Here is a 23,530-nt window from a genome sequence, read left to right on the forward strand (position 1 = left end):
AGGGAAGAGAAATAGCCCCAAAAAAACCAAACCAAATCAAAACAAAATGAAACAAAAAACAGTAGTAATTGAACTAAAAATGGTCAGAGGACCTGAACAGATTTTTTTTCCTAAGGAAGACATATGAATGGCCAACAGGTACATGAAAACATGCTTCGTATCACTAATCATCAAGGAAATGCACGTCAAAAACCACAATGAGATATCACCTTACACTTGGAAGAATAACTATTAACAAAGAGAAAAGAGAGAACAAGTGTTGCTGAGGATGTGGAGGAAAGGGTGCCCTCACGCGTTGTTGGTGGGAATGTAAACTGTGCAGCCACCATGGAAAATAGTATGGAAGCTTCTCAAAAAGTTAAAAATGGAACTACCATATGATCCCGCAATCCCACATCTGGGTATTTATTTATTTATTTATAAAAGATTTTTACTTATTTATTAATTTGATAGAGAGAAAGAGAAATCACAAGTAGGCAGAGAGTCAGGCAGAGGGGGAAGGGGAAGCAGGCTCCCTGTCGAGCAGAGAGCCCAACATAGGGCTCCATCCCAGGACCCTGAGATCATGACCTGAGCCAAAGAGCCACCTAGGCACCCCTAGTATATATTTAAAGGAAATGAAATCACTACCTTGAAAAGATACCTGCACCTTCATATTCATTGCAGCATTACACAATAGTCAAGACATGGAAACAACCCAAGGGTCCATCTAAGGATGAGCAGATAAAGAACATGGGGTAGATGTACATATCTATACATACAGTGGGATCTATTTCAGCCATAAGAGAGAAGGGAATGCTCCTATCTGTGACAACATGGATGGGCCTATACTTAGTGAAACAAGTCAAATAGACCAAGATAAATACCCCAGGGTATCACTTATATGTAGAATCTAAAAAGGTTGAACTCATAGAAACAGAGATTAGAATGGTAGTTTCCAGAGTCTGGGGGAAGTGGGGAGATGTTGGTCAAATGGTACAAACTTCTAGGTATACGATAAGATATAAGATGAAGAAGTTCGGGGCAATCTAATGTATCACATGGTGACAAAGTTAAAAATACTGGATTGTAGGGGCACCTGGTGGCTCAGTTGGTTGAGTGTCCGACTCTTGGTTTTGGCTCAGGTCATGATCTCAGGGTCGGGGGATCAAGCTTTGTGGGCTTTGTGGTCAGTGTGGAGTCTGCTGGAGATTTTTTCTCCTCCTCCCTCTGTCCCTCCCTCAGCTCATTCTCTCTCTCCCTCTCTCAGGTAAATAAATATATAAAACCTTTAAAAAAATACTGTAGTATATAAATGAAGGTGGCTAAGAAAGTAAATTTCATTTATTTTCACTAAACACACACAAAGGAAGAAGGTCATTATGTGAGGCGATGGATGTGTTATTGTGGTAACCTTACTGTGGTAATCATTGAGCTGGCTGCCTGGGCTCATTTCCCAGCTCCAGTGTTTTACTAGCTTTGTGACTCGGGGAAAATTCTTTAACCTTCTCTGTTTCAGACTCCTCTTTTTTTTGAGTGCTTAAATTTTATCTATTTTTTTTTATTACGTTATGTTAGTCCCCATACAGTACCTCATTAGTTTTTGATGTAGTATTCCATGATTCATTGTTTGCATATCATACACAGTGCTTCATGCAATCCGTGCCCTCCTTAATACCCATCACCAGGCTTACCCCTTCCCCTACTCCCCTGTGTTTCAGATTCCTCATCCTATAAAATGCCTGTAGTGCCTACCTCCTAGGGCTGGTTTGGGGAAAAAAAAAACCCCAAAACATCTAATAGCTAGAAAGTGCCCAGCAAAGTGTCTGTCTTATAGCAAATGCTCCTATATGTTAGCTCTTATTAATATGTTGAAGCAGAACAGGTAACTCTTCTTGAGATCTTCTAGTCAGGAAAGCAGTAAATTTCAGTAAATGATAAAATATTTTTTTTTTTTTTGAAAAAGCATGTTTATTTTCTGCACAAGTATTTTGGGGGACCTACTATGTGTCAGATGGTATGTTCTTGGTAATAGTCTTTATGTACCACTTTGGACAGTCTGTTGAAAGTCTCCATTGGTAAATTATTTCAGTAACACCAATGGCAGGTGGGGCAAACCAAGAAGTCACTACATGGTTTCATTAATATCATGTGTTTTTTCCCAGGTTACCATTGTTCAGCTGGCAGTGATTGAGTTAATCCTCATACAATGAGCAAAGGCACAGCAGTATTATTAACCTTATTGACCTTTATTAACCTTAACTATAAATCTTTAAAAATTTATGTGGAAAGTTTTTATAATAAATTTGGATTTATAATGTCACTTGCATTCACAGTGACATTGCAAATATGACAGTCACCAGAAACGCCTTTCTCAGAATTGTCTAATGGTGATACCCACATCCAGGTCTTGCCCACTTTGCACATGAATGTGATCACCTGCTGAAAGTGTTAGAGCTGTAGAGAGAGTTGCTGGATGCCCAAGGGTGTGTTTTCATAAGTTGGTTCTTCTTTGGACAGATTCTACATCTCTGTATTGTTCAATACAAAGGCAAAATGCTAGGGCAACTTGTTACACCCTGAGAAGGTGTTGGGTCACAATGGATCCATACATTGAAATGTTCTGGGTCCAGCATTCCTTTTAAGAGCTCTGCATAACAAATGGGTTTCTGAGTGATAACTGTACCTGCATAAAGGAGACAAACTAATAATTAATAACATAAAAGAAGCAAAAGAACAGAAGTTGAACCATATCTCCTAACAAACATTATTAGTGAATCCTATTTCACAGAATTTTTGTTATGGAATATCCTAATACTTTTACAGAGATTAAAATATAGGCCTACTTCTATGTCATCCAGGGTCCTTACAGAGGATTGTGTTGGACCTGCAATTGGGGTTGTTAATTCTACCCTGTAACAAAGAGCAAGACAAACAACAGAATAGCAAATGGCACCAATCAGCCTCAGAATTCCTGCAAGACTCCGGATGGAGATTCAGAATTCTGTTTAACATAGCGCTCCAGGGATCCAAGCCAAAGGATCAGAGTTGACAGCAAGTTGGAGTCTTTTAGTCATTCTTAATTTTGTATAGTCTTTCCCTTCCTATTTTAATGAGCCAATCACATTACGGGAGAGTAACACATCAAGAAAATGACTTTGAGCAACTGTTGTCAGGGACCCTGATGTGCAGCATTTAGAGCCACATATGTGCAACCCCATCTCCAGGTTATTGCTGTGCGGGTGGAGATTCGTGGGAATCAAGGCAAACACAGGGCACTGCCCCGTGTGTGCATACAAGAGGCAAAAAGGCAGAGATGAGTGCAGGAAGCCAGGAGGTAGCAAAAAGCAGAAGGTGATATAGGGAACTAGAAATAGAGAAGAGCTGGTGGCAAGAAAAGTGCCTTAGACTAATTTAACTTTGGGTATGGGACCTTGTTTGTTTCAGCAACAAACTCATCTGCATTTCGCCTTGGAAATAGCCAGAAAGAAAAGCTTGGGCACAGGAAGAAATGCATGGGATGGAGATGTGTATCTAGGCTGCCATCTTGCAGGCAGGTGTACAATCTCGAGGTAAGTGAGGCTGTGAGAGAGAGAGAGTGAGAGAGAGCGTATGTGGGGAAAGTGGATATGGGGCCTGGACTGAGTCAAGAGGATGCTGGCAGGTTGAGTGATGGGTGGAGGAAGACAGCTAAATGAAACACAGAAGAGGGTTTTCTGAGAACTGTATGTTTGCTGAGAAATATAAGATATAAACAAAATATTACCCTTCTTTGGTAAAGAGATTATAGAGGCAGAATGATTAAAAGTGCCAAGAGTGGCAAAATCATTCACTGAATTTGACCACATTGAGGTAATCGGTGATAGGAGAATGAAAGTCTCTGGTCTCTTTCCACCTCTACTTCAGACAGGCTTCTTCCCATTTTCTGCAATGCAACATAACTATGGAACAAATCTCATGATCAGTAATAATCACCTCCCTGCAGTAGGTCCTCAGACCTCTTCTCATTTAGCCTCTCATCAGCATTTGAAACTGTTGAGCCCTCTCCTTTCCTTAACTCCTCTCTTTTCTGGGATTTTGATGTGCAAGCTATTCTTTGTTTTCTATGAACTCCAGAACTGCTCTTCTGTCTCCTGTCCCTGGCCGTTAATGTTTAAGTTGCTCAAAGATTTATGCTTGTCCCTCTTTACTTTTCACTTTTTATTCCTTCTCTGAGCCCAGGTGCATGTGATTTCAGTGACCACTGAAATAGTACCAACCCCCATAGCCAGTCCCAGTATCTCTGTTGAGTCCAGAGTCTGTAGCTGCTTACTTGACTTTCATTTGAATATCTCAAAGCCCCTCCCAACACAGCATATCCAAAGCCGAATTTGAGTTATCCTCCCCGTGAGCCATGTGGTACACTCTCAGTCCTCTTCCATGGTTTATAAGGAACATCACTGTCCATCTGCTGTACAATCTGGACGCCTCTGTTTTTCCCTCACAGTCGTTCTATCACCAGGTCCTGCTAATAACCTTTAAAGTAATGGCTATTCCTAATGTGACCTCAAGGACTGAACCAGGCGTCTCCACCCTCATCTTGTAGCACAAACAACCTTTGTCCTCTGATTTCAGTTCTCTGTCTCAAACCCCCTCCTTCCTGCCATGGTATTCTGCTCAGTTTCCTTTGCCTGCCCTACTCTTTCCCTGCTCTTCCCCAGAAAAGTGCAATTCATGCTGCAGGTCACGGAGCAGCCATGCTTCCTCAGGGAGACTTCCTTGGCTGCACAACTCTAGGTCACATTTCCTCATTGCATGATTCCACTGACCCCCATTCTTTCGGCATGGCAGTCCCCACTGTCAGAGAGTTTGCACTTTGTCTGGAAGGTCATAGGAAGTCACTGAATGATTTTGAGTGAGTCATTGGCAAGGAGATGTAAGATATATGGAGGTGAGAAGCGTGGATACATTTTATATCTTTTGTTGTGGCTGTTTGTTTTTGCTTTTAGTAAAAACTGCATTAGTGTCTGTTCCTGCCTTAGACTGTCAGCTCAACATGTCAACAGACCATGTCTGTTTCTGTTCCCAGGAGTATTCTTGCTGCTTTTCATGGATCTTTGGTCTTTAATTCATATAACACTGAGTATATACTTGCAGGATGATTGAACAATCCTTGGGGGATTAGTTGCAAGGTCAGTGTTGGTCAATTATGGTTTATGACACAGCTTTTGGTTATGGGAAAGGTAAAGAGATGCAGTGGTTATAAGTCTGTTCTTCAGGAAGTTATAGTCCGCTTGGGAATAGATGCATATCTAAGATATGTATATCCATCCATACCTGTGATGATTGAGTTTCTATTCTAAGACAGACACTATGGCTGGTGCTTTATGTAAACTATGTTATTTATTCTCCACCACTCCTATTTTACAGATCAGAGGACCAAACCTCAGGCAGGATTTGAACCAAAGATTCTAAAAACTAGGCTGAACACATGAGATTTTTCTTGGTAGAAAATATTTTATGAACAGCATTGGGACATAAAGTAGATTGAATCTGATATTCAGGCTAAGGAATTTTGAGTTTATTCTGTAAATTGTGGTGATCTACTAAAAGATTTTGAGCAAGAGACTGCTGTAATCAAAATGGACTTTTCAGTGCCAGGATAGGGTATCTGGTGTTGGACTAGCCTTCTTACCATGAATAGTGAAGTATATAGGACCTGTACCCCTGGGGATAAAAATATATTATATGTTTATTAAAAAAAAATAAAAAAAAATTTGTCCAGACTTTGGACAGCAGGCACCGTATACCTTGAAAGAAGGAAAGCTATTTAGGTAACTCCCACATTGCCTGAGATTTTTGCTTGCAGGCACTTTCTGAACTGTGGAAGAGGGTAGGGAGCACAAGTGTTACTGTGGTCATACTTCGCTGGGAGGACAGTGATCTGAGTTTGGAGACGTCTTGATAGGGAAGGAATACCAGAGAAAAGGAAACCCGAGAAGCACCAGGAATTTGCAAAGGAGTCCTTTTGGGAATTTGGCTCACACACACAGTTTGAACAAAGAGCATTGACTAGCTGAAAATGAGATCCAAATCTCTCTGAGAGATAGGAGATATTTAAATTTTATTCAGCCAAGCCAAAATGGAGAGACCTTGTTGAAACTCTGAGAAGTAAGTAGAGCAAGTCCATCATGAGGACCCTCGAGACCCTCCCAAGTAAGCTTTAGAATAAGCTGTCAAAGGACCAAGTGGATCTGCAAGTAAATTACTTCATACTAGAACAGCAGTCACAATTCAAGGAAAATAACAAAACCAAGACAAAGTAGCATAGCATCCCAAACATTCAACATACAGTTTAAAAAAAAAAGAGAGAGAGAGACATTCAGAAAAGCAGGAAGATGTGATCTGCAAACCAAGAGAAATAGAACAGATATACGAGAGATGATGGAATTAGCAAAGATTTTTACAATATCTCTTTTAATTACTTTCAAAGCTTTAAAAAAATGTGGCCATAATAAGTACCAAATAGGACATCTAAGTAGCAAAATGGTAATGAAAAAGTAAAACAAAACAAAACAAATCCAAATTCTATAACTAAAAAAAATGACAATATTTCCAATGAAAAATCTCTCAGTGGGCTTAACAGTAGATTTATTAGTACAGGAGAAAAAAAAAATCAGGGAATTTGAAGACAGGGTAATCGAAGCAGACTATAGTGTAGAAAGAGGGGAGAAAGGTGGAAAAAAAGAAAAAAAAGAGATTTAGGGACTTGTGGGACAGTAAGTGTCTAACACAATATTAATGGTCTCAGAAGGGAAAAAAGGAGCCTCAGAAGGAAGAAAGATTTAAATTAAAAAACTATTTAATAAAATAATCATGAGAACATTCCAAAATTGAATGAAAAAGCAATCTACAATCCTAAGAAGCTCACCAACCACAGACAGAATAAATACAAAGCAGCGGCATGCATAATTAAATTGTTGAAAACCAGTGACACAGAGAAAATTTAAGCCAGAGGTGAGAAAAATATATTACTTAGAATGATAAAAATGATTGCTGTGTTGTCAGAAACAGTGCAAGACAAAAATAATGAAACATCTGTAAAATGCTAAAAGAAAAAAAAAACTAAGTTAACCTAGAATTTTTTATCCACAGAAAATATCTTTTAAAAACAAAGGTATGTGTTGTGGTGAGCTCTGTGAATTGTGTAAGACTGAGGAATCACAGACCTGTACTCCTGAAACAAATAATACATTAGATATTATAAAAAAAGGAAGGTGAAATAAAAAATATTTGTATGCAAAGCGAAGTTGAGACGATGTATTACCAGCAAGCCTTAGTGAAAAGGCAGGTTAAAGGCAGTTCTTCAGGATAAAAGAATGTAATGCCAGGTGGAAACAAATTACATGAGGGAATGAAGAGTGTAGAAAATGGTAAATACGTGGATTTAAGACACAATTTTCTGTTTAGGGGCACCTGGGTGGCTCATATGGGTGGCACCTGGGTGGCTCAGCTTGGGTTCTGATCTCAGGATCCTGGGATTGAGCCCCACATTGGGCTCTCTGCTCAGCAGGGAGCCTGCTTTTTCCTCTCCCTCTATGCTCTCTCCTCTGTGTTCTCTCTCTCACTCTCTCTCAAATTAGTAAAATCTTTTTAAAAAGACCTAATTTACTGTTTAAAGTAAAAAGTAACTAACCTTGTATTGTAGAGCCTTAATACATGTACAAGTAACATGTATCACAACAATAGCCTATAGGGGGAGGTAAAACATATTGCTTTAATGTTCTTTCATTTTATTTACCTGGCATAAACTACTGGAAGGTAGACTATGAATAGTGAAAATGCATCTTGTAAACCCTAGGAACCTATAGCTACAATAAAAATAAGGAAGTTGAGATAATAAGCTAACAGGGGAAAAATGCAGTATTAAAATAATTAATCCAAAGAATGCCAGAAAATGATGAATAGAGAATAATAACAAGTAGCAAACAAACAGCAAGATGATGGACACAAACCCAATATTAATATTTACATTAAAATATTTACTTCTCTAATTAAAGACAGAAATTGTTAGACTGGGTAATAAATAATAAATGATACCAATACTAATGATACTGATATCTGGTATCATTCAGATAATACTGGGCTACTTACTAAGTAAGTCAAGTTATGGTAGCACTTAGCATTTTGCACAGTGCCTCTCTTGAAGAAGAAAATCTCTGTGCTAGCAATGCTTTTGATTTCTTCTACAGCAAATGGAACTTGCAAATTCAAAACTAATCTTCTGTAATGTAATTCAATTCTGCAAATATTTGAAAAAAATTAGGAATGCTTATGATTCCATGTAGCTACCACATCTGTTTTGAAATAATGTTTCAGAGTAATGAGAATATATGAAACAAAGCATTTGGCTATGGAAACATTGGGAAAACAAACAGAAATTTAAAGGGTGTTGTAAATTCTAGATCTTTATCTGATAAAGTTAATCATTAAGGACCTGAATAAACAATCATAGTGGATTCAATAATATGGAGCTAGAAACTGGATAAAGAAAGGCTTATGGAGATGGGAGGAAAGTAATGGGAATTCAGTTCACTGTGCATGAAGCAAATACAACACTCACATGGACATGTGAGTGTCTAGGATATCCTTGACATTACCAATGGGTAGGATCCCAATCTACCCAAGATACAGTAAATTATACTACAGGGGTGCCTGGGTGGCTCAGTGGGTTAAGCCTCTGCCTTCAGCTCAGGTCATGATTTCAGGATCCTGGGATTGAGCTCTGTATTGGACTCTCTGCTCAGTGGGGAGCCTGCTCCCCCGCCCCCCCCCCCCGCCTATCTCTCTGCCTACTTGTGATCTCTCTCTCTCTTTCTCTCTCTGTCAAATAAATAAATGAAATCTTGAAAAAAAAGTGAATTATACTACAGAACCATAGAATTGTAGAGCAGTTAAAAAAAAAAAAAAAAAAAAAAGAGGGCGCCTGGGTGGCTCAGTGGGTTAAGCCCCTGCCTTTGGCTCAGGTCATGATCTCAGGGTCCTGGGATCGAGTCCCGCATCAGGCTCTCTGCTCAGCAGGGAGCCTGCTTCCCTCTCTCTCTCTGCCTGCCTCTCCGTCTACTTGTGATTTCTCTCTGTCAAATAAACAAATAAAATCTTAAAAAAAAAAAGGAAAGTAAATGGCCTAAATTCCCCAATTAAAAACAGAAAGTGTTGGGGTGCCTGGGTGGCTCAGTGGGTTAAAGCCTCTGCCTTACGTTCAGGTCATGATCCTGAGGTCCTGGGATTGAGCCCCACATCGGGGTCTCTGCTCTGCAGGGAGCCTGCTTCCCCCTCTCTCTCTGCCTGCCTCTCTGCCTACTTGTGATCTCTGTTAAATAAATAAATAAAATCTTAAAAAAAAAAGTGTCAGTTGGGATTATTAAAGTAAAGCCCAAGCATATGGTATTTATCAGGCACACATTGAGTAAAAAGACACAAGGAAAATGAAAGTGGGAAGTATGCCACATTAAACACAATCAGAAAACTGGAATGGCTGTATTCATATGAGACAGGGTAGGTTTCTAGGACAAGGAGCACTGCCAAAGAAAGAGACAGTTCATAATGTTAAGAAAAAAACCCAATTCATCAAAAAAAGTAATAATTATAAAGTGTATGTATCCAATAACAGAGTTTTAGAACACAGTAAATAAAAATCAACAAATCCACAATCATAGTTGGAAATTACTTTGATTTTCTTTCAGTGGTATACTCTTACCATAAAACAGACCCCAAACACCTCCAACCTTTTTATGATATAAGAAACTTGATAAACACAAGTAATTGACCCAAACTTACTGGACATTTACAACACTTCCCCCAATAAAACCACAGAATATTCTTTTCAAGTGCATATGGACCATTCATCATGACAGACTATATTCTGCATCATAAAACAGACCTCAACACTTTAAAAGTATTAAAATCATACAGAGTAAATTAATTAACTGACCAAGAGAGAATTAAACTGGAATTCAATAACAAATAGATAATCTGCAAAATTCCTAAATTTTGGGGGTATTAAGTAACATACTTTTATATAATGGATTGGTCAAAGAAAAAGTTACAAGAGAAATTAGACAATACAAGGAACAGAATGTGTGCTTGTGTGTGTGTTTATATGTATATATTTGTGTGACAAAATTAAAGTTGTGCTTAGAGAGGAATGCATAACTCTGATTTATAGTATTCAAGAGTTAAAGTAGAAGAGAGGGAAGTATTAAAATCAGTGACCTAAACATCTATCTTAAGGAAGACAGAAAAAGAATAACATTATAGTCAACCCTTAAACAACAGGGGATTGACCTGCCTTGGTCCATTTGTACATGCTTTTTTGTGATAAATACAGTACAGTACTGTAAATGTATTGTCCCTAACTCCTGCATTGTTCAAGGGTCACCCGGAATCAAACTCAAACACTATACTTTAAGGTAAAAAGCTGAATATTTTCTCCTTAAGCACAAGCAAGATATATGTCTTCCTATTTCAATATTACATTAGAGGCCTTAGACTGTATAATAAGACAAGAAATAAAATTCATGAATATTGGAAAGGAAAAATAAAATGATCTCTGTTTCCTAAAGAAAGAAGTCTTTTTGCAAAAAAAAAAAAAAAAAATCACTCAAAGGAATCTAAAACATCAAAGCTTCTAGGTTTAATAAGTGAATATACAAATTTGTAAGATGGAAGATTAATATCTGGAAATACTTGTTTTTCTATGCTAACAGTGAATAGAAAATAAAATTTTTTAGAGGAATATGATTTACAATATGTTTAAAGCCTTTACATTTTAAACTGTAAAATATTGCTGAGAGAAATTAAAGTAGATATAAATAAATGAAGAGATACAGAACAGGTTTATGGGTTGAAAGTCTAAATAATCCTAAAATGTCAGTTCCCATCAAGCTGATCTACTGATTGAATGTAATTGCAATCAAAATTGTGGAAGTTTTTTTTTTCCTTTTGCAGAAATTACCAACCTGTTTCTATAACTTATATAAAACCATAAAAACCCAGAATAAACCAAAATAATTGTGAGGAGGAAAAAATTAGAAGACTGATAAAACCTGATTTTAGTATTCACTATAAAGCTATGGTAATCAAGACTGTGTAGTAACATCACAAAGATACACAAATGAATGAATGATGGAATAGTCCAGAAATAGACCAACAGGTATATAGTTTTGTCTAAGACACCAAACTACTTTATTGAGAAAAAGATTGTCTTAAGAAATAGGAATATAGGGGCACCTGGGTGGCTCAGTGGGTTAAGCCTCTGCCTTCGGCTCAGGTCATGATCTCAGGGTCTTGGGATCGAGCCCCGCATCAGTCTCTCTGCTCAGTAGGGAGGCTGTTTCCTCCTCTCTCTCTGCCTGCCTATCTGCATGCATGTAATCTCTGTCTGTCAAATAAATAAACAAAATATTAAAAAAAAAGGAATAGGAATATAAGAGCTACATATTTCTATAAAAGATCTCCCTAGATTCATATTTTATATCATATAAAACTTTAATTTAAAATGGATTAGAGGTTAAAGGTAAAAATTAAAAATACAATACCCCCATAAGAAAACAGGAAAAAATTCACTTCACAACCTTGAAGTAAGCAAAGATTTCTTAAAAGGGACCCCAAAATCCTTAACTTAGAAAGAAAAAATATGTATTAGACTTCATCAAAACGAAAAACTTCTGCCCACGAATAGTCACACATCACTATTTATGATAGCCCACAATGGAAACAACGCAATGGCCCAGCACCTGGTGAATGGCCCGTAGAATGTGGTCTGTCCCTATGAGGGACTACTGCTCAGCAGTAAGAACAAGTGAAGTTCTGATACACAGTAAACATGGAAGAGCTTCCCAAACATCCCACTAAGTGGAGGAAGTCAGGCACAGAGACCACAGAGTGTGTCTACAGCAGGCCAGTCTGCAGAGACAGAACGCAGATGTCGTTGCCAGGCACCAAGAGTGGGAAGAGGGGTTCCCTCTAAGTGGGCCCTTAACTGTCTTGTTGCAGTGGTGGGGATGTCCAAAAACTGGATTATGGCAGTGGCTGCACAGCTTGCTAACTTCACAAAAAATCATTTGATTATACATTTAAGTGAATTTTGTGGAATTAAATTATGCCTCAATACAGTTGTTGAAAATCATTTAAAGTTATGCAATGAGTTAGAAGAAAGAAATGAAAGCCCAGTACAAAAGATATAAATGGAATGGGGCGCCTGGGTGGCTCAGTGGGTTAAAGCCTCTGCCTTCCGCTCGGGTCGTGATTCCAGGGTCCTGGGATCGGGTCCCACATCGAGCCCCACATCGGGCTCTCTGCTCACCAGGGAGCCTTCTTCCTCCTCTCTCTCTGCCTTCCTCTCTACCTACTTGTGATCTCTGTCTGTCAGATAAATAAATAAAATTTTTAAAAAAGATGTAAATGGAAGGCCCCTTTTAAATGTTTACAGTGAACACGTGTACCCCATATCAAAATTTTTTTAAACTTCATTTTTTCAGTGTTCCAAGATTCATTGTTTATGCACCACACCCAGTGCTCCATGCAGTACGTGCCTTCCTTAATACCCATCACCGGGCTCATCTAACCAGCCCTGCCGCCGCACAAAACCCTCAGTTTGTTTCTTAGAGTTGACAGTCTCTCATGGGTTTGTCTCCCCTTCCGATTTCCCCCCAACTGCCTTTTCCTCTCCTTCTCCCAATGTCTTCTGTATTATTCCTTATGCTCCACAAGTAAGTGAAACCATATGATAATGGACTCTCTCCACTTGACTTATTTCACTCAGCATAATTAAGCACATTTAGAAAAAAATCAATGACTTTGGGGATAAACAAAAAGATGTTATATTCCCAGCAAGGGAATATAAATGCATATCAAATGCGTGAACAAGAGATCTGAATGACTTCTGTGATTAAAATCTCTAAATCTATAAATCTTTTCTAAAAGGCATGGAAGAGGACTTACATACATGGAATAGCATGCCAAGTATTTGGAAAAGACTGTCATCATTGTAAAGACAGCCATTCTCACTAAATCAACCCATAAGCCAAATCAAAATTCTGAAGACCTTAAAAAATGAAACCTAGAAACTGGACTCTAAAATGTATCTTTCCCTATCAAATACACAAATGTACTAAATAGAAAGTTACTGGTCTAGTAACCTACAGGTAGCACAACTGGGAGAGGGGAAGAAAAAAACAACTTTCCGTAAAAAGACTCAAGTCTGGAAACATGTTGAAATACTGGAACAGACAAGGAAGAGGGCTCATCATTGAATTTGATTTTACTGCCAATCCAGTAAAAACAAATTTAAAGTATCAATTTGAGGTTAAGTACCCGGGAAAGAATATTGGCACATTTCTAAATGTCAGTGCCTGCTTTTGTGTCATGTTGGGATGTCGCTGAGAACAACGACGTCTCTGTCAGCCTTGTCCTGGTATCCCACATCACACATCCAAACCAAGGGCCCAAATGTGGGATGAGCTGGGGAGCACCTGTCAGGGGAATGGGTGGGGTGTGTTGACAGCCTTTACCTGCTTACAGAGTTCCCAGGGGGTATCTGGATCTCTGGGTCTTTTCCCAGGAATGGTAAAGCCCTAGCTAAATGAGCCAGGGGTCAGGAAGGTGCTGGCAAAATACCTTCATTCCTTATTGGGGCAGCCAACTTGGCCTCCTTGGCCAGAATCCAGTTCAGAGATCTGGAATCATGGACAGATCCAGCTTAGTTGTGGTCACTCTTAGAGAACAATTTGGATCTAGCAGATGATATATACATACATACATGCATACATACAGACAGACAGACATACTTCTGCTTACATGGAAAGACAGAGTTAAGAAAATGGATAGGTCTGGTGGTGAGTATTAAGGAGGGCACGTATTGCATGGAGCACTGGGTGTGGTGCATAAACAATGAATCCTGGAGCACTTGGAACACTGTTAAAAAAAAAAAAAGAAAATGAATAGGCAAACTACAGAACAGGAAAAATATCACAAAAATTATATTTGACAAAGTTCTTTTATCCAGAAAAAAAATATATCCAAAATAGATATATGTTCCCTATGATCCCACAGTTCCATTTCTAGGTAAATACTTAAGAGGAATGAGAGCAGATATTCACAAATCGACTTGTATAAGAATATTTTTAGCTGCCTTTTATCAAGGTAGCCCTGAATTAGAAACAATTCAAAATCTACTGGTAGGAGAACAAATGAACAAATTGCTCTAAATCCATAAAATGAACTATTACTCAGCAGTAAATAAGAATGAAGTACTTGAAACCCATAATATGGATGAACCTCAGAAACCTTTTGCTCAGTAAAAGAAGGCATGCACAAAAGAATTCTGGATAATTTGTTTTTATTTATATGAAGCTCTTGGGTAGGCACATTAGATCTATGGTGAAAGAAATCTGAGCAGTGATTTCCATCAGAGGGTGAGGAGGTGGGAGTGGTGGAAATTGACAGAGGTGATAAGGTAGCCAGCCTTCAAGATGGCCGCCAATGATTTCTCCCCCTGATATTCACAGTGTTGTATAATTCCCTCACCTGTGGTACCAGGCTTGGCCTGTGTGAACAACAGAATAAAACAAAAGTGAAATCATGGTATGCTTCTTCTGAGATTAGGTTACAGGTACTATAGCTTCAGCCTTATATTCCTCCTCTCTCTTTCTCCCCCTCTCTTCCTCTCTCCCTCTCTCTCCCTCTCTGTCATTCTCTCCACTATACTGGATCATGTCACGAACATCCCTATGAAAAGGCCAACATGGTAAGGAGCCAAACCACTTGCCAACAACTGAGGGAGCTTAGAAGTGCCTCCTCCAGGTCCAGTCAAGTCCCCAGAGACTGTGGTCCTAGTCCCTGGCTTGACTGAAGCCTTAGGATAAATGTTGAGCCTGAACCCAGCTAAGCCACTCCCAGACTTCTGACCCTCAGAAATCATGTGAGATAATAAAACAGAAAGCTTATGGTTTTACATTGCTAGGTCCTGGTAGATAATATATTATTTAGCAAGACATAATAGTGTTGGTGGCATAGGGGAGTGTTCAGGGATAATGGAAATGTTCTGTATCTTTTTTTTTTTAATTTTTAATTTTTTATAAACATATATTTTTATCCCCAGGGGTACAGGTCTGTGAATCACCAGGTTTACACACTTCACAGCACTCACCAAAGCACATACCCTCCCCAATGTCCATAACCCCACCTCCCTTCTCCCAACCCCCCTCCCCCCAGCAACCCTCAGTTTGTTTTGTGAGATTAAGAGTCACTTATGGTTTGTCTCCCTCCCAATCCCATCTTGTTTCATTGATTCTTCTTCTACCCACTTAAGCCCCCATGTTGCATCACCACTTCCTCATATCAGGGAGATCATATGATAGTTGTCTTTCTCTGCTGAAATGTTCTGTATCTTGATCGAGGCATTGGTTATACAGATTTATGATATGTTAAAAACACTCATAGTGCTGTACTCTTAACATCTGTGAATTTATGTAGATTGTAACTCAAGACAATATATTCTGTACATAAAAACATTTAGGTTTAAGAATTTTCCTCCAGTGAAAGTTTTACATGAAGAGGTGAAACTGGCTCCTTAGAGATAAATTTGCATAAAGTCTGGCATATTTCAGAAAAATTTCAGAATAGTGTGTGGATGGTTTCTCAAAATATAAAATTGAGGGTTTTTTTTTTTTTAAATTGAGGGGTTTTTATGTAAATATCCAAAACTTGGGCACAGGTCCTGGGAAGACATGAACCCTTTGGCAGACACTGGAGACACCTGAGTAGTAGACAGTGTTGCTTCTCATGGTTTCCACCATACTTTGTAACATCTGAGCAGACACTTTAGTTCTCTTCTATGGCTGGAAGTTTGGGTGATGAGAATGTCTCTGAGAACAGATATCCAATATGAAAGTATAATTCTCAAGTTATTAAAATCATAATTCTTATAGGAGTAGGTCCTCTCTGTCAAAGTTTAATTAATGGGGGAAACAACAGAACATCAGATTAATTCCATAAGGTTATAAGAAACTGGAATGTTGAGATAAAATTGCCGAGTCAGACATAAAATTGCTTAACCCATGTCTGTTATGTTATCTTTGTGCCAGCAGGAACCAAAAGCTCATCCGACTTATCAGTTTTCTGTAAAGTAATCTCTAACTTTACAGAGTTGCAAAATAGCTGAGCTCTAAACAATTTTGAGTCAAAACTACATTTTTTTTGAGAGAGTATGATGATTTCCAGACTAGCCTGCTAGAAAATATTCTACTCTTTTATTTATTTTTGCATTATTTTCAATATCACTTAAACACCAGTAAACCTTATGTTGACTTCAGAATGGGGACCTCCAACTCATTTTTGTCTTTTGTCTTTGGTGTTCCTTAAAATGAATGTGTTGGGGAAACCAGTCGGCTGAGCAGAGGGTGGCAGGAAACAAGATGAGGCCCCGGATATGGTCCAGGTTATGGGCTGTGAATGCCTGAGGACATGGTGTTGGTGGAAATTAGGAGGACATGGGGGAAAGATACTGTGTTGTTAGGATCAAGATTTGGCACCTGGTTGAATGTAAAGGGCAAGGGAGAGAGTTCCAGCGTGCTGAACCAGAGGACCAATGGCCTATTATTAATACAGACAGAAACCTTCTGTATTTAGGCGAAGAAGGAAAGGGAATGGGAGCTGGAAGGAGGGGTCAGTGAGGAGCAGAAAAGCCAAGACAAAATAACCACTTGACTTGGGGCGCCCTTATCTGATGTTTCAGAACATGGCGCTGGAGTCCTATAGATAAGAGTTTACATTTTAGCTCACTGTGTATGCTTCAACAAGTTATATCATCTATCCAAACCTGTTTCCTCTCTCATAAAATGGGGAAATAATAGCTCCTTCTCTGTGAAGATTAAAGTAAAAGGGAGTGTAGCTGTTCAGCGCAGTTCCTGCCATGTAATAGCAATGCAGGAATAACTCCAGAGCCGGCACTGTTCTCATGGAGTCCTGGGTGCCCAACATGGAAAGGATGACCTGACAAAGACAAATTCAGGAGACTGAGAAGAGGCCATTGGATTTTGTACTTAGGGCATTGCAACCTTCAATGAGAACAGTTTTTTTTTTCTTTAATGATTTTATTTATTTATTTGACAGAGAGAGAGTGATCACAAGCAGGCAGAGCAAAATGCAGAGAGAGAGGGGGAAGCAGGCTCTCCACCGAGAAGAGAGCCCAATGCAGGGCTCAATGCAGGGCTCAATGCAGGGCTCAGTCCCAGGACCCTGAGATCATGACTCGAGCCGAAGGCAGAGGCTTAACCCACTGAGCCACCCAGGTGCCCCCAGTGAGAACAGTTTTAAGAGACAAGCAGGTGGGGCGCCTGGGTGGCTAGGTGGGTTAAGCCTCTGCCTTCGGCTCGAGTCATGATCTCAGGGTCCTGGGATCGAGTCCCACATCGGGTTCTCTGCTTAGCAGGGAGCCTGCTTTCCTCTCTCTCTCTGCCTGCCTCTCCATCTACTTGTGATTTCTCTCTGTCAAATAAATAAATAAAATCTTAAAAAAAAAAAAAAAAAAAAAGAGAGACAAGCAGGTGGGGGTAACCGGATTCCAGGGTAAAGCAGTGAATGGGGTCTTGAGAAACTGGGCACAATGATTGTAGTATTTCTTGTTTGTTTTGTTTTGGTTTGGTTTGGTTTGTTTGTTTGGTTGTTTTTTTTTGGTGGAGTTGAGAACGCAAGCCTAGGGTGTAGATCAGAGAGTGGCAAGGCTGAGGAATTTTCTTCTTTGTTCTAGCTTTCTAAGAGCAGGGAAGACTGGGATAAATTCATAGACTGAGAGGAAGAGCCTTGTGGTGTAAGACACAGGGAATGACAGCTGTCATAAGATTTGGGAGAGATGAAAACTGGGTAGATTGAGGTAAATTCTTTTCCTCAGCACAAGGATGGAAGAAGGAGCAAAACGGGAGAACATAAAGGGAGCTTGAGTTGAAGAAAAGTGCTGTGAAATATATATCTGTGTCTTCATCGAGTCTGAGGAGTGGCAGGCTGGTCTGCAGAGACTGTGGGGGTGTGGTGTGCCCTTGAGGGAACTGGGAGCTGTATGGCATGGGAATATTTGGGGAGCATCTGCTAGGGAGAACATGCAAGGCATGGGGGACTGGGTAGGAAAGAAAGAAGGAGGGGTGACATGGCCTATATGAACAGGAACAGATTGAGGACAAGGATGGCTAAAATCAGGACAAAGAACAGCTTTGGGAGGTGTAAGGCATATGGCAGTCTGGAAGGAGGTGAGGAAACTTCTAAGATCAAGTTTTAAGTCCAAGGATGATCAATGACAGATTGGTTCCAAGGTATGTCTCTGCCTAAGTGTGGCTGAGGCAGGGCAGAAGTGAACTTTGTTCAAAGTATAGGAACTTCTGGGTGGGAAAGAATGCCACAGAAATGGAAGCAAGAGAAGTGGGGCAGCCAGCACTGGGGGTCAGCACTCACACTTAGTGTGGGGAGGGTCCAGACCAGAATCACTGTGTGAGAATCCTGTCAAATGGTACAGATGGGGCCAATTCCCAAAGCCCAGTCTGTCCCCTGGCCTGTGCTCAGACCAGATTCAGAAGGCCTGTTGGTAACAGGGAGTTTTTGTCTTGAGTCAGGGAAAGAGACTTTATTCTCTTATGATTTACCTTTGCTCAGGGAGAAATTTCTCAAAGGATCTGGGATACCAAGTTGGTCTGCCAGCTAACACTCACCAGAATAGAAGTCTCTTGTGTCTCTAGCACCCAGAAACCCCAAACCTCATGTAACTACCTCTAAAGTGGGGGGAAATGACTCTGTTTCCCAATTAAGCAGTATGAGTGGAAAGGCTGTGAATTTCTGAAGAGAAGAAGTTGGTTTGGCCTCAGACTTCCTTTCTTGTTTGCTGTTCAAATTAAGATTTCAGTTTGAAAGCCTTAAACCTCATAGGGTTATGATTTCTATTTGTTTCTGACGGAGCTGTTTTCATCCTGGAAATAGACCTATGGTACAGGCTTGAGGCAAGATTGCAAAGCAGAGGACTGACGGGAATCTCTTCTTTACAGATAGACCCAGGCAGTTCTGGTTAATTATGTGTAGGAATCACAATTGAGAAATACTGTTCTAGGCACATATTCCAGCTAAAACTCCTCTCACCTATGTGACAGGCAAGGAAAGGAACCTATAGTGATTCATACTAGAATGTGAGTGACTAATAGGAAATTATTGCATTCAGCCTCCTTGATCTCAGGATACAGTTACATCTCAACAGGGACACACACTTAACTCAAAGGAATGACAATAGTGGTAGAGTGTCTTCCCAGGTCCTATGAAATCACATCACATGGCAGAGGACTGTAAAGAAACAAGCTCTTATAAAGAATAGAATGTGTTCTATCAATGGTGAAAGAGTAAATGTTCTCTTGACTCTAAAGAGTTTATATGGGTAAAGAAGCAACATTCTTTGTGGATTTACAAGTCTTTTAACGAGCTTCCGGGCCAGATAATAGATCAATGAGATAGGAGCCACACCTTGCGACTGTATAACTCTGTCATTTTATAGAGTGTTCTTCTTACTAAATCCCTGAACAATTCCATTAGTACCTTGATTATTTTTATTTCCTAGATTAGGCTCAAAACGCCTGCTTTTCTCTAAGTGGTAGATTCAAACCCATGTCTTCTCATTTTAGCACCAAAACTTTCTGGTGCTTCACAGTGGTCTCTGACATCATAGCTGACCCCAAAAAGCCTTCTTCAGACCTCCATCAGCATGGTCCACAGGCCATCACTTAACCTGTCAGATATCTTCTGCTCCCCAGGAGATCATCATGTTCCCATCATGTTTGTAAATATCTAGCTTAATTTGTTGCAGATGTCTGATTTCATATTGAGAAAGAACATTTTTTTGTTTGTTTGTTTCTGTTGGGAAAATGGATATCCATGGAGAGCAGTAACAGCAATGTTTGTCATTAAAGCGGGTGAGGCTTGAACTTGAATAAGAGAAGCCAAGAAGCATAGCTTGCAGGTCTGGGAGTGGAGGGAAGGGGTACTAAAGATGTCAGAGAGGAAAAGATGCACAGAGAAAGGAATGTTGGGAGTAGGTGAAAGAGATAGGAAGGGAGCCAGGAAAGTGGAATGGTTTCTTTCAGGAAGGGATGAGGAAGTGTAACCTGCCAGAAGGCAGTTGGGTGAACTCGAATGGTTTTAACTACTTCCTTGGGGAAGCAGTTCCATGGGGAGCGTGATATGGGAAATGTGATGTTCTACACCTTTGCAGCTGGGATAGATGCCATCGGCAAGAGGCACTTCTTGTCAAAAAATCTTTCAAAACCCTCTTTGTCATGCCCCTTGGAGAATATGTCCCCAAAGCTGATCCCTGCAGTCTGAACACAGATAGTATCTACTTAGAAATACAGTGCGCGGAAACTTCCCCCAGAGTCAACAAAGAATGATTCATCACTGAGCCTAGTAGCAAAGCTTTGTTTTTATTTTTTTTTAAGTTTTTATTTAAATTCCATTAGTTGCCATACATTGTGATATTAGTTTCAGGTATAATTTGGTGATTCAATACTTCCATACATCACCTGGGTGCTTATCACAGGGGCCCTCCTTAATCCCCACCCTCTCTCTCTCCCATCAGCCCACTTCCATCCTCCCCTCTGGAAACAACCAGTTTGTTCTCTATAGTTAAGAAGGAGCAAAGGGGCAGGGCCTAGCTGTCAGGACTGGCAGAGCAACCCCAAACCGGTAAATACTGGTGATGAAGGCATAGCTCTGTATTCTTAGTGATAGGAAGCGTGTCCTTTATAACTCCGTCAAATGAGCTTTTTAAACTGTCTTTGAGGACAGTGTTATTTTCTTGGGTGGAAAAGACTATTCAGAAGTTGTTTTTGATTTTAAAACTAATATTCAATTTGTCAAAGCTAGAAATTAAAAAAAAATCGACTTTATTATGTGTGGAGTTACCTTAAAAATCCTATCATGCCATTTATGAGTCTAGCACATTTTAACAAACTTTAAAGACCAGGTTATTCCTTACAAATTTAGTAAGCTAAATATCTACAAATATTTTCAGACTGCATTTATACATTTAATGTATTTTCTTTTCTTGCTTTCTTCTCTTTGGCTAAAACCTTTTTAAATATTTAATTCTTGTATATTTAAGTTCTTTCAGGGCTTCCAATGCTACAAATAAACCCTTAAATGTTATGCATAAAGATTAGTAAGGGCTAATAGTAATAAGTAATTACTATTACTTATAAGTATTACTATTAAAAGTAATCAGTAATTAGCAGTAACATTAGTAAGGATTCTACTTAAAATTGCAAGTCTAAGTCAATTGCTCAATTACACTTTTTTTTTTTTTTAAAGTAAGTTCTATGCCCAACATGAAACTCAGGACCCTGAGAATTCAAGAAGTGTGTGCTTTACAAACTGAGCCAGACAAATTCCTCTCAATTATATCTTTTAAAATAGATTTATAAGACTGTCACTCCAAAAAGTTGATCTCTTAGGATTAAAAGCACATGATTTCAAACATGTTGATTCCTTAAGACACAAAAATCATGCTATGGTCATGATTCTCATTACATAGGAATGTGCATATCTTCCTTCCCAGGTCTAAATACCAATGAGCCCAACATGGTTCCTGCATTTCTAGTGCCTCAAACTTTTAATGATTATTAAAAAGTGACCCAATTATTTATGTATACACTTTATGGATGTACCTTGATATGTGGTCCCAAATCCAAGGTCATCCTATTGACAAATTATATTAAAAAATAAAAAATAAATTGCATAAACTACTCATTTCAGCATGTGTGTTCAGATTTTGCTGACGAATCCATTTGAATTTTATATAATGTCCTGAGTTAGAGAAGCGATGATGGCTACGTAGTGATAATTAGTACTGTCAAAATGGTATTCGCCTCTTAGGGTCACCATGCTCATGTCCAAAGCAAGCAAAAATGAGGCAAGGAGCTTCCTTGTGGAGTGATATTTGGAGTGTTATAAGCAAAAAAAAAAAAGGGGGGGGGCGGTGGGGGATTTAGGGAGGATTAAACAGAATAATCTGTAAGGCACCTTGTTGAGATTCTGGTAAGCAACCGGCATTCAAAAAGCTAGTTGAATTTCGTTAAAAAAAAAAAAAAAAAAAAAAAAGCTAGTTGCAAGAGGAATGGGCTGAACAGAAATTGAAAGAGAAAATTAGAGATTTTAAAGTTGTTTTAGTTTCCTGTTATGATCATCTCCTTGATCTCTGTCCTTACCTCTACTATTTGGGGAAAGACTGTAAACATTCCAACGCAAGCTGTATTTTCAAATCGTTAGTCATGATCAACATGGCTTAGTCGCTCTGTGTACATGATGTCTTTTGATATAAGATGGAAAAAAAGAGCTCAAAAATAGAGTGACTCAAACAAGATGCACATTTCTTCCTGTCTCATGTAACAGTGAACGGATAACCAGGTGCTCTGGGGCTCAAAGATCAATCCACTTTAGGAAGTGGATTCAGAATCCTGAATTCCATCCAACTGGTAACCCTGTCACTCCCGGTCTAGTCCTCATTCCCAGGGAGGGAACTGATTCTCCACTGATTCTTCACTGTAGCCCATTGAGAGGAGAAAGCATACTGTTTCAGCTGGAGGTATGGATGCCAGATGCTTGTCACACGGAAGTTAGCCAAGAAGCTTCGTATTTATTTTATAGATAATACAATGCTTCTTTCTACAGAAATATTTAGTTTAAAATTTTATTCTGTTACTGTTGAAGCCTCAGGGTAAAGGTTAAGCTCTAGAAACAGAAATTATCCTATATTTAGGCCAAGCATGTTATCTGTGTTATAATTGGAGAAGACACCAATAAGTGATTCATTCCTTCCTTAAAATAGCCCCCATATGAATTTATGCCATTAATGGTGGGTTCAGTTCTCCCTGTTTTTCTCATTGCTCCAGTGGAAGGGGTACATGTAATTACTAACTTAATTTTTTTAATCTGTACCCCAAAGTAGTTAGTCTACTGTCGTTTGGGAATAACATCTTCAGGGTTAGAAAGGAAACTAACAGTTAAGTTTCTACTATTGCCAGACATTGTGCTAGCTTTCTTCCATTATCTTCATTATACCATCCAACAATGCAATGATCCCTTTTTTACAGATGGGCATCTGTGACTTATATTAAAATTTAAGTGACTTCCTCCAGATTAGACAGTTGGAAGGTTCCTGGGGGGAGCAGTTGTCCTAGAGAGAAAAGGGAGATCAAAAGCCATGTGTCAACTACTTTAAGTAAAGAGTTCTGGCTCATTGGCATTATTGAATCTGCCTTTGAATTGGTCCCATATTGGTTGTACATGGCCTTGAACACATCCTATCACATCATCATGCTTCACTATAAAAGAGAGTTGGGCGTAGATATTATTTAAATTATCTTTTGTTCAAGATTTATACTCCATGGGCACCTGGGTGGCTCAGTGGGTTAAGCCTCTGGCTTCAGCTCAGGTCATGGTCTCAGGGTCCTGGGATGGAGCCCGCATCGGGCTCCCTGCTTTCTCC

At 39.3% G+C, this 23,530-nt stretch overlaps 1 protein-coding gene across 2 annotated transcripts in view; it reads left to right on the plus strand.

Moving 5' to 3' along the window:
* The first annotated feature begins 3,162 nt into the window (after nucleotides 1–3,162).
* Nucleotides 3,163–23,530, plus strand: part of IL1RL1 (interleukin 1 receptor like 1) — an 80,798-nt gene continuing 60,430 nt past the window's right edge. The window contains exon 1 of one of the 2 annotated variants that reach the window (XM_082747149.1): nucleotides 3,163–3,551. The gene's annotated coding sequence lies outside the window, so the exon portion shown is untranslated. The remainder of the gene's footprint in view (nucleotides 3,552–23,530) is intronic. The other variant, XM_082747152.1, reaches the window with a different exon arrangement.

The sequence above is a fragment of the Mustela nivalis genome, assembly GCF_964662115.1.
Source record: "Mustela nivalis genome assembly, chromosome: 8".
Lineage (NCBI taxonomy): Eukaryota > Metazoa > Chordata > Mammalia > Carnivora > Mustelidae > Mustela > Mustela nivalis.